This window comes from Oryctolagus cuniculus, chromosome 5 (genome assembly GCF_964237555.1).
Source record: "Oryctolagus cuniculus chromosome 5, mOryCun1.1, whole genome shotgun sequence".
Taxonomy (NCBI): domain Eukaryota; kingdom Metazoa; phylum Chordata; class Mammalia; order Lagomorpha; family Leporidae; genus Oryctolagus; species Oryctolagus cuniculus.
In genome coordinates, this window is record NC_091436.1 from 114,665,450 (window position 1) to 114,678,209 (window position 12,760).

At 40.0% G+C, this 12,760-nt stretch overlaps 1 protein-coding gene across 1 annotated transcript in view; it reads right to left on the reverse strand.

The window, feature by feature from the left end:
- FAM83B (family with sequence similarity 83 member B) overlaps positions 1-719 on the reverse strand; it is a 90,263-nt gene extending 89,544 nt beyond the window's left edge. The window contains exon 1 of the mRNA XM_051854627.2: positions 581-719. The gene's annotated coding sequence lies outside the window, so the exon portion shown is untranslated. The remainder of the gene's footprint in view (positions 1-580) is intronic.
- Positions 720-12,760: the final 12,041 nt, after the last annotated feature.

Sequence of the window (12,760 nt, forward strand, 5' to 3'; positions counted from 1 at the left end):
TTTAAAGTCTCCAGGTTCCTCTCCAGGAGCAGCCTCCCGGGGAGACACCAATTCTCAAAATGTTGTCCGTGCCAGAACCTCCTGGAGAGAGGGGGAAACAGAGCCGCTCAGAAACAGGATTCTGTTTCAACAAGTGGTTTGAGGTGGAAAAACTTTGTTTTTCAGTTTCTGCTCCCCAATCCAGACCCCAAGAATCACGTCCGTCTGCAGCCGAAACTCCTCCACTTTTTCCCTGTCTCTTCCACGTACTGTCACCCTTGCTCTTCGCCTCCCCTCCACGCACAAACCCACTTCCAACCCCCTACTTCCTCCCCGACGGGTTCTTCCCAGACCCTCTCTTCCCGCTTCCTCCCGCCCCTCTCGGAAACAAATCCAACGTCCTCGGTGGGCGGCGCTAGTCCTCGGGAATCTGAACGCGCCCCGCCTAAGAGTTTCCTTCAAACTTCCCAACTTAAACTTCCAACTCGCGCCTACGCGAAGCAAAAAAGTACAAACCACGGAGAAGAGCCCTAACCCCGCGCCCACCCGGCGGAAGCTCCCCAGCCCCTCGGCCCCGGCCCGCGAGCCGCAGCCCACTTACAGCCAGCAGCGCCGGAGTCCCGCGCCGCGCCGCGCCGCACCGCACCGCGCTGCGCCGCGCCCGCGCCCACGGTTCGCCTCCCAGGAAGCGGCGGGGCGAGGCCGCGGAGGGAGTTACCTGCGGCGCGTCAGGGCCGCGGCGGGAAGCTGACTCCTGTCGGGACCGCGCCTCCTGGCGACTAGGTGCGGGCCTGGGAGAGGGCGGGCGTGGGGACGAGTTGCAGCAAGTCTCAAGTCTTGTCACTCCGGAGCCCGCGCAGCCGGAAAGCGCCTAGGAACCTGTCTCAACTCAAAAACCCTAAGCCTCTCCCAGCGAAGTGTATTTTAAAAACAAACACAAAAAACACCACCAACAAAAAAAAAAAAAATACACTCTCCTGCCCGACCACAGGGCTACGGGGCAATTTCGAGTCCCGGCACCCGGGTTGGGGTGTGCAGAGACACGCAGGACAGCGACGCTCACCTGGGAAGCTGAGGGACTGAGACGGAGCGGGGTGGTGGTCCAGGGGGCCGTCCTCCCTGGGCTCTGGGCTCGAGGGTGACAACAAAGCTCGGACCACCCTCGGGAGAGGGGCGGATTCAGCCCAGGGTAGGTCATTTCAACCAGCAGGTCACAGTGCAAATCCCAGCCCAACAGCCTGAGTGTTCTCAGGCTTAGAAAAGACGGGAGTGTGGAAAAAAATGGAAGAAAACGTGCTTGTGTAGTAACCATTTTTACGTAAAAGAAGAATTTCAAATATCACCAAAGATTGGCTACCAGTTGTCTATTTGGGAGGAAAAGACCCTGTTTAAAATAGGGATGTAAGTGGGAAAAGTAGTTCAGTCTAGGCGGGAATGTAGAACAATATTACGGAAGTAGACATATTTTGGTTTTATCAGAAAGCACAGTAATTAAAATATTTTTTTCATTTTTTTCATACATCTTAGTAACTTGTACAATCACTAGTCTTCGAGATAGGGTCATTTTCAGCAAATGTTAAAAATGCAGCCTGGTACAAGAAGAATGAAATTTAGGATAATGGAATATTTAAAGCTTCAAGCATGATATTTAAATTACCATGAAGTGGAATTGACCCTTAAAAATGACTTTTATGGCTACTTAGCCCTGAATAAAACACTTGGGGGAAATGCTAAGCTGCTGGGATTTGAGTTAGGCCTGAGGAATGAGCTGATTTAGACAGGATAGTAAAACGTAAAGTCTAGATGCCGAAACATTGCAGCAACAGCCACAGGCAGAGAAGTGAAAGTGAGTGTTAAGATAATACAAAGCTCAGCTTCCAGACAGAGGAATCTGGGATCTATGGTTTGTTTTCTTCAAAAGAATTTAGAACACTGTCTGGTTGGACACATTTAATTTTTTTCTTCTGTTTCTGCTAGTCTCCCTATCTCACTTTCAGTTTTCTCACAAATCTGGCCTTCATTTTTGACATGCAATTATTTGACGCATTTAATTTTTGTACTCTGTGTGGTACCTCATTTACTGGTATGCTTCCACAGCCTTCAAAATTAGTTCTGGGCATGGGCATTGTGGCACAGCAGGTTAAGCTGCTGCTTTGAGAGGTCTGCATCGCCTATCAGGGCCTGGAAGGCTCTGCAACTCAGTGCCTGTGCTTCCAATCCAGATCTCTGCAAATGCACTTGGAGCCACCAAGATGATGGTCCAAGTACTTGGGTTCCTGCCATCCACATGGAAGACCCACATGGAGTTCCTGGATTCTACCTTCAGCCTGGCCTAGCCTAGCTGTTGCAGGCATTTAGGCAGTGAATCAGAGGCAGTGAATCAGTGGATAGAAGCACTATTCTCCCCACCACACACACACCCCTACTCTGCCTTTCAAATAAGTAAATAAAATCTTTAAAAATATTAAAGCTGGATGTTTCTTTTTTTTAAATATATATTTTGAAAGATTACACACAGAGAAGGGCACACACAGACACACACACACACGCAGAGAGAGAGAGAGAGAGAGAGAGAGAGAATCTTTCATCTGCTGGTTCATTCCCTCGATGGCCACAATTGCCAGTGTTGCGTCAGGCCGAAGCCAGGTGCCAGAAGATTCATCCAGGGTGGCAAGGGTCCAAACATTTGTGCCATCCTCCACTCCTTTTCCCAGGCCACTAGCCTAGAGCTGGATAAAAAGTAGAGTAGCCAGGACACAAGAAGGCACCAATACGGGATGCTGGCATCACAGGTAGCGGCTTTACCCTCTATGTCACAATGCGTGCCCATGGCTGCTTCTTAAAGGTACAGTATCATGAGCATTTTGAGACTGCATTTATAAATATACATTCAACCTGTTTTTTTTTTTAAAAGCTGGACTATTTAGACCAAACACAATGGGCCCCTAGGAAGTCTAATTTTAAGATATAAATGTACTTATGAATAAGAAGGATATATATTAGAGAGTTAATTGTTAAAACCAAGTAAAGAAGCCCCAGTTGCCTAATGGATAAGGCTTTGGCCTCCTAAAAGCAAGTAAATGAGAGGCAAATGTGAGTGAAAACTGATCCTACCCCTTAAGGAACCTGCAAGGAAGGAAAGGAATGCCTACAGGACTTCATGGAACTGGTACAATCTGAGTTGATTCCCAACTGAAGAGCAGACCTTAGAGGGGAATAAAGGTGGTTGGTATGTGATTAGATGCTGGAAGAGCTGAGTAAATGCTAAAGGTGAGAACGGAAACTCAGTTCCAGGTTCATACAAACCATTTTTCAGATTTGGCCATGAACATAACATAGTTGTGGAAAGTAAGAATTGAAATAAAGTTTGGAGTAATTTTCCCATTCACAGTATTATTTGTAATCTAAGAATGTTGCAAGCGTGTGAGTTGCAAATTATGTATGTATAATCTTATAGCTTCTGATACATAGTTTACTTATAATAAGTGACTCCTACTATTAAATTGGGAGCAGATTGTGAAAAACACTGACTACAAGCTGAGAAATATGGACTTAACGTCTGTTAATGAGGATATGATAACTAATCTCAAAGTTGATGGCCTTCAGTATAACTATGGAGTCAGGAACAACAGTAATGTTTAACTTTGGCATGAGAAGCATGGTGAGGAAAGTAGTGAAGATGGAAAGGAGGAGATCAATTTGAGAACCAGTGACATTGAAGAGTAATTTAATTTGAGTTAGATGGAAAGTATCCATTAAAAGGAAAGAAATAAAACATACAGTGGTTTTCAAGCAGTTAAAAATAATCAATGGGTGTAGAGAAAAGATAGAAAATGGCTATGCATGAGAAAAATAGGAAAAGGTAGAAGAGGGGGCATGTGCAAGGTTATTTTCAAGATGTCGGGACTTCTGACATCTTGGTCCACATGGTACAGAAACAAGGTCCATATGGTACTGAAAGGGAGGCATAAAATCTCAGTTTCAGGGGCAGGTGATGTGGCACAGTAAGTCATGTTGCAGCTTGGGATACCTGCATCCTATATCAGAATGCCATTATCAAGTCCCAGCTGCTCTGCTTCTGATCCAGCTCCCTACTAATGCACCTGGGAGACAGCAGGTGATGGCACAAGTGATTGGGTCCTATTACCCATGTGGGAGACATAGATGAAATTCCTGGCTCCTGGCTTCAGGCTTGCCTAGCACTGGCTGTTATGGGTATTTGGAGAGTGAACCAGCACATGGAAAATCTCTTTCTTCCCTGTTTTTCCATTTCCCTCTATCGTTCTGCCTTTCAAATAAATAAAAAAATTCATCTTTAAACAAAACAAAACAAAACAAAACCTTAAGACTCTCCACATAAAAAATATGCTTAATTAAGTTCTCAACTCTATAATGTTTTTAAATGCATATGTTATATTGAAGGAAGCAGTTAAAACTAGAATTTTACAATTAATATTTTAAAAGGCATTAATTAGGGGCTGGAGCTGTGGCATACTGGGTAAAGCCACTACTCGCAGGGCAAGCAGCCCATATGGCCGCGAGCTCGAGTCCCACCTGCTGCACTTGAGATCTAGCTCTATGTCATGGGCTGGGAAAGCAGTAGAAGATGACCCAAGTTCTTGGGTCCCTATACCAGCATAGGATACCTGGAAGAAACTCCTGGCTCCTGGCTTTGGATTGGCTCAGTTTAGGCCACTGTGGCCATCTAGGGAGTGAACCAGCAGATGGAAGACCTCTCTCTCTCTCCCTCTCTTTCTCTCTCTCTCTCTCCTTCTGCCTCTGCCTCTCTTTAACTCTGCCTTTCAAATAAATAAATCTCTTTTTTAAAAAGGAACTAATTAGATAAATACAAATATACAAGTCATGATAACATGCTCCCAAGACAAAACAATTCAATCTTTATTACACCTTCACCTTATCCAACCAGAAGTCCAAGAACAAATTAGTGGAAATATTAGATTGCATTCATCAGATTACCTCCTATATTAAGTTCAAATACATAACAGGTTTCTGAAACTGCATCAGGGTTTTTTCCTTGCCCTCAAGGTACTTGTATAAATTAACTGAAATAGAATATATATAAAACGGAATAATTCTGAGAATAATATATGCAAAATATCTAAAATATACAGATATAATGATTTAAAATACAGATAAAAATAAATAGAAATTGTTGAAGAGAGAAAAACCACTAAATTATATTTTGGATGACCTTTTTCTTTTTCAATCATTTTATATTGCTAATAACAAGCACGTGATCCTTCAAAAATTCATAGAAATATGATAAGTGGGTATTCCAATTGGATATCAAGTCTCAGTCATTACTTGTACACAAAAGGAGCCCTAAGATTCTAATTGCTTCAGGAGCCTTAAAGTAGATATGCTTTAATGCAGGACAATAACTTCCAGGCTAACAAAGTTATTAATTCCAAAAGAATGCCACATCTAACAAGAAAATAGAGGCATTTGTCCAAAAGCATTTTTTCCCCAAAGTAGTTTGTAGAAGTTAACAGGCAAAATTCCTATTAGCATTGGAAACCCCTACCACTGTATGAATCATCACATTAGTTTAATAGGCTTAGACATTTCACCTAAAACTACTCTAAAAATTATTGAAATGAATATCATAATCAGTTTATAGCTGTCATATTTAAATTGTTATATAAATTATTATGTGTCATTCGTCTTTCATTGCATACATTTGTTGGAAATTTCCTATGGGTAATATAGTTAGGCACCGGTTGGGACAGAGGGTGGAAAGATTATTAAAGCATAGTAAATAACGTAACTATGAATCTTTGTTTATCCAACCTTATGCCTTATGTTTGTACATATATGTGTAAAGATGAAAAAAACATAAATATTATTTTAGGGCCACAAAGAAAATGTGAAAATTTGTAAAAAGATATGTGTAGACTGTCCTTGCTCCAGGAATTAGTTTTAGATCCTTGATCAAATATAAGTTGGCTGTAGATGTTTGGGTTGATTTCTGGTGTTTCAATTATGTTCCATTGGTCTATCCATCTGTTTCTGTACCAGTACCATGCTGTTTTGATTACAACTGCCCTGTAGTATGTCCTGAAATCTGGTATTGTGATGCCTCCGGCTTTGTTTTTGTTGTACAAGATTGCTTTAGCTATTCGAGGTCTCTTGTGCCTCCATATAAATTTCAGCACCATTTTTTCCAGATCTGAGAAGAAGGTCTTCGGTATCTTGATTGGTATTGCATTGAATTTATAAATTGCTTTTGGGAGAATGGACATTTTGATGATATTGATTCTTCCAATCCATGAGCATGGAAGATTTTTCCATTTCTTGGTATCCTCTTCTATTTCTTTCTTTAAGGTTTTGTAATTTTCATCATAGAGATCTTTAACGTCCTTGGTTAAGTTTATTCCAAGGTATTTGATTGTTTTTGTAGCTATTGTGAATGGGACTGATCTTAGAAGTTCTTCCTCAGCCATGGCATTGCCTGTGTATACAAAGGCTGTTGTTTTTTGTGCATTGATTTTATACCCTGCTACTTTGCCAAAATCTTCTATGAGTTCCAATAGTCTCTTAGTAGAGTTCTTTGGGTCCCCTAAGTAAAGAATCATGTCATCTGCAAAGAGGGATATTTTGAGTTCTTCCTTCCCAATTTGTATCCCTTTAATTTCTTTTTCTTGCCTAATAGTTCTGGCTAGAACCTCCAGAACTATATTGAATAGCAGTGGTGAGAGTGGGCATCCCTGTATGGTACCAGATCTCAGTGGAAATGCTTCCAACTTTTCCCCATTCAATGGGATGTTGGCTGTGGGTTTTTCATAGATTGCTTTGATTGTATTGAGGAATGTTCCTTCCAAACCCAGTTTGCTTAGAGTTTTCATCATGAACGGGTGTTGTATTTTATCAAATGCTTTCTCGGCATCTATTGAGATAATCATATGGTTTTTCTTCTGCAGTCTGTTAATGTGGTGTATCACATTGATTGTCTTGCGCACATTAAACCATCCCTGCATACCAGGGATAAATCCCACTTGGTCTGGGTGGATGATCTTTCTGATTTGTTGTTGCATTCTATTGGCCAGAATTTTATTGAGGATTTTTGCATCTATGTTCATCAGGGATATTGGTCTGTAATTCTCTTTCAGTGCTGCATCTTTTTCCAGCTTAGGAATTAAGGTGATGCTGGCTTCATAGAAAGAATTTGGGAGGATTCCCTCTTCTTCGATTGTTCTGAATAGTTTGATGAGAAGAATTGGAGTTAGTTCTTCTTTAAATGTCTGGTAGAATTCAGCAGTGAATCCATCTGGTCCTGGGCTTTTCTTTGTTGGGAGGGCCTTTATTACTGTTTCAATTTCTGTCTCAGTTATGGGTCTGTTTAGGTTTTCTATGTCTTCCTGGTTCAATTTAGGTAGGTTGCATGTGTCCAGGAATCTATCCATTTCTGATAGGTTTCCCTGTTTGCTGGCATACAAGTCCTTGTAGTAATTTCTGATGATTCTTTTTATTTCTGTGGTGTCTGTTGTTACATTTCCTTTTTCATCTCTGATTTTATTGATTTGGGTCTTTTCTCTTCTTTTTTTAGTTAGTTGGGCCAATGGGGTGTCAATTTTGTTTATTTTTTCAAAAAACCAGCTCCTCGTTTGGCTGATTTTTTGGAATGTTTTTCTTGATTCAATCCTGTTGATTTCTTCTCTGATTTTAATTATTTCTCTTCTCCTACTAGATTTGGGTCTGGTTTGCTGTAGATTTTCTAGATCCTTGAGGTGAATTGAAAGCTCATCTATTTGGTGCCTTTCCAATTTCTTGATGTAGGCACCTATTGCTATAAACTTTCCTCTTAACACTGCTTTTGCTGCGTCCCATAAGTTTTGGTATGTTGTGCTGTTATCCTCATTTACTTCCAGAAAGTTTTTATTTCTCTTTTGATTTCTTTTATGACCCATTTTTCATTCAGGAGCTTGTTGTTCAATCTCCATGTGTTTGCATATGCTCTAGGGATTCCTGAGTTGCTAATTTCCAACTTCATTCCTTTATGGTCTGAGAAGCTGCATGGTATGACTCTAATTCTTTTGAATTTGCTGAGACTTGCTTTATGGCCTAGTATGTGGTCAATCCTAGAGAAGGTTCCATGTACTGCTGAGAAGAATGTAAAATCTTTAGCTGTAGGATTGAAAGTTCTGTATATATCTGTTAGATCCATTTGGGCTATAGTGTCGTTTAAATCTACTGTATCCTTGTTGATCTTCTGTCCTATTGATCTGTCTTTTTCTGAGAGTGGAGTATTGAAGTCCCCCAGTACTATTGTATTGGGGTCTAAGTCTAAATGGTGCTGGGAAAATTGGATTTCCACGTGCAGAATCATGAAGCAAGACCCCTACCTTACACCTTACACAAAAATCCACTCAACATGGATTAAAGACCTAAATCTACGACCTGACACCATCAAGTTACTAGAGAACATTGGAGAAACCCTTCAAGATATTGGCACAGGCAAAGAATTTCTGGAAAAGACCCGGGAGGCACAGGCAGTCAAAGACAAAATCAACTATTGGGATTGCAACAAATTGAGAAGTTTCTGTACTGCAAAAGAAACAGTCAGGAGAGTGAAGAGACAACCGACAGAATGGGAAAAAATATTTGCAAACTATGCAACAGATAAAGGGTTAATAACCAGACTCTACAAAGAGATCAAGAAACTCCACAAAAACAAAACCAACAACCCACTTAAGAGATGGGCCAAGGACCTCAATAGACATTTTTCAAAAGAGGAAATCCAAATGGCCAACAGGCACATGAAAAAATGTTCAAGGTCATTAGCAATCAGGGAAATGCAAATCAAAACCACAATGAGGTTTCACCTCACCCCGCTTAGAATGGCTCACATGCAGAAATCTACCAACAACAGATGCTGGCGAGGATGTGGGGAAAAAGGGACACTAACCCACTGTTGGTGGGAATGCAAACTGGTCAAGCCACTATGGAAGTCACTCTGGAGATTCCTCAGAAACCTGAAGATAACCCTACCGTTCGACCCAGCCATCCCACTCCTTGGAATTTACCCAAAGGAATTTAAATTGGCAAATAAAAAAGCGGTCTGCACCCTAATGTTTATTGCAGCTCAATTCACAATAGCCAAGACCTGGAACCAACCTAAATGCCCATCAACGGTAGACTGGATAAAGAAATTATGGAATATGTACTCTTTAGAATACTATACCGCAGTAAGAAACAACGAAATCCAGTCATTTGCAACAAAATGGAGGAATCTGGAACACATCATGCTGTGTGAAATAAGCCAGTCCCAAAGGGACAAATACCATATGTTCTCCCTGATTGGTGACAACTGACTGTACACCAAAAAGGAAACCTGTTGAAGTGAAATGGACACTATGGGAAATGGTGACTTGATCAGCATAGCCCTGACTGTTAATGAACAACTTAATACATTATCCCTCTTAGTAGTTTTTTTGTCTGTTCTACTTAATATGACTGGTTTAATTCTGTAATTAATACACAGTTATTCTTAAGTGTTGAAAATTAACTGAAATGTGATCCCTGTTGAACATGGGAGTGGGAATAAGAGAGGGAAGAGATGAATAATTTGGGACATGCTCAAGCTGACTTGCCCCAAATGGTAGAGTTAGAAACATACCAGGGGATTCCAATTCAATCCCATCAAGGTGGCATGTACCAATGCCATCTCACTATTCCAAGTGATCAATTTCAGTTCACAATTGATCATAATGAAAGGACTAAGAGTCAAAGGGAGCACATAAACAAGTCTAGTACCTGCTAACACTAACCGATAGAATAAATAAAGGGGAGAGTGATCCAACATGGGAAGTGAGATACTCAGCAGACTCAGAATGGCAGATGTCCTAAATAGCACTCTGGCCTCAGAATCAGCCCTAAAGGCATTCGGATCTGGCTGAAAAGCCCATGAGAGTATTTCAGGCATGGAAAGCCAAGACACTCTGGCAAAAGATCTCTGTGAGTGAGATCCCAGTGGAAAGAACAGGTCTTCAAAGAAGGAGGTACCTTTCTCTGAAGGGAGGAGAGAACCTCCACTTTGACTATGACCTTGTCTAAACAAGATAAGAATCGGAGAACTCAGAGGGCTTCCATAGCCTTGGAAACTCATGACTGGAGCAGAGGGAGATTACTGATGCCATAGACAGGAGTGTCAATTGGTAAAGTCAACAACTTTACCAAGTCACTGTGCACTTACTCCTCATGTAGGATCTCTGTCCTTAAAGTGCTGTGCATTGAGATTTAATGCTATAACGAGTACTCAAACAATATATTTCACTTTGTGTTTCTATCGGGGTGCAAACTGTTGAAATCTTTACTTAATGCATACTAAACTGATCCTCTGTAAAAAAGAAAAAAAGAAAAAAAAGAAATTATCAACTCCCAACTTGACTCTCACTGGGATTAAACATGACATTAGGTCTGATCTGATTTCATCATCATTTAAAAAAAATCATCTATTATTTTTCACTTTATGTTTCTGTGTGGGAGCAAACTGTTGAAATCCTTACTTAATGTATACTAAGCTGATCTTCTGTATATTAAGATAATCGAAAGTGAATCTTGATGTGAATGGAAGGGGAGAGGGAGTGGGAGAGGGGAGGGTTGTGGGTGGGAGGGACGGTATGGGGGGGAAGCCATTGTAATCCATAAATCGTAGTTTGGAAATTTATATTCATTAGATAAAAGTTAAAAAAAAGATATGTGTAAACAAAAATTTAATAGAATTAGCTAGATGTGTAGATGAGGAAAATTTTGTCTTTTTTTTTAATTACTAAGCTCCTAAAGGAATCTAAAGAAAGATTGGAAACATATTATCCTTTGTATTTCCTTTACTCTTCAAAATTATGATGCACTTTACAATCTGTACATCTGTAAAAGATTAGGTAACTGTAACAAACTATCTTGGGGGACTCAGGTAGAGAGAAATAAAATGACTTAATTATAAAAGAGCAGAAAATCATGGTCCTTTATTTTTAAATAGCTAATCTCATTAGATCCTACCCCTTTGTGAATGCATTTACTCTTCTTTGGGGGGGGGATCAAACTCATGAAAATGTTAGGCTGCTGAGGTTTTTTTAATACTCATAAATAATTTAAAAAATCTTGCTCATATTTACTGGAAAATACACAACAATGCAATTAGGTTGTGAGGCAGGACATAGAATGAGCTAAGAAAAGATATTTGAAATGAAATGCCTGTTATTTTAATTCTTCTGTTTTCAAAATACCCATTAGTCCTTTGTTATTAGTATTTGTTCAGGTATATGAAAACTGTCCTCCTTAAATGTCTTTTAGGACATTAAACCTAATTTGTGAAAGTCATTGGCTATTTATCATTGTCACACTGATATTTTAACATAGCAAAACCTAAAGGCCATTGTCATCAAAGTTATTAACATAATTGCAGACATCCATTGCTACCCTGTGTTGTATGAATTCTGGAAGACCTGATTTGAGATTGTCAGCAACTCTGGATCCCTGGCTCTCAAATAGTGTGGATTTGCAATCACAACTTTGGTGCCCATCACACTTTTGTCCACCTCTGATCCATGTATCTCTCGTCTGTGTTGCCTCCTTATTCCTCCTCTACCTTTCTTCAAAATTCATTTCCGTTCCGTTCCTACCCTATGTAATTCTAGCTTTAACTAGTGTGGACTTTGTATAATGCAAAATACTTAATCCCTTTACCACTTCTCTACCAACAATATATAATTTTTTAATATCCCCTTTGTTGTTTTTCTGCTATAATTTAACTTTACCAGCGTCATATCTTCCATAATTCTCAACAGACCAGTCAAGAGGAGACATTTGAAAAATACTAATTATTGAAGGTCCTGCTGGTATTTGGGGGCAGTAACTGACTGTCCTCTAAAGTGTTCAACACAATAGATAATTGTTTGTTTTGAGCAAATAACAACAATCTTGTCAGAGATAATTACCTACATCTACAACTTCTCTGTGTTTTACATACAAATACAAGAGAATTTTGGCATAGCTTAATATACACTGAATTCAAGGAATCTGATTATAATACATTTTGCTTAATTTATATATTTAACAAAGAATTGTTCATAATTTTGTCAATGGCAACACTAACAACTACTTCAGAACATCAAGAAAATGCATGAGTCTCCTTCAGCATCCATAGGCCAAGAGTCTGACAATTTTCATCTCTTCTCTTATAGTTGCATGTGAATATTTACATATCAAAATAAACAGCATTGCTGTAAATTGCTTTTATTTAAATTATAATTAGAGCATGATGTTACTTCTAAAACTATACGGGGTAGGTTAAATTATATTATCAATAAATCTCACTAAGGTTGAGTGTAATATGAGGACATTACAAAATATTTGCTTAAAAACCAAGAAGAGGGAATCAGGCATTTAGCCCAACAGCTCAGATGCTGGTTAGGAAGCCTGAATCATAAATCAGTGTCTGGATTTGATCTCCTGCTCTGCCTCCTGACTCTGCCCTCTTGCTAATGCAAACTCTTGGAGGCAAAGGTGATGGGTCAAGTAGTGTGGATCCCTGGACGATCCATATGAGTTCCTGGCTCCCACCTTTGGGGCATCTGGGGAGTGAACCTATGGATGGGAGCTTTCTGTTTCCCTCCCTCCCTCCCTCCCTCCCTTTCTTTCTCTCTCTCTCTCTCTCTGTTTCACACACACACACACACACACACACACAAACATCAAATAAATTAATTAAAATTTAAATGGAGGAATCTGGAAAACATCATGCTGAGTGAAATAAGCCAGT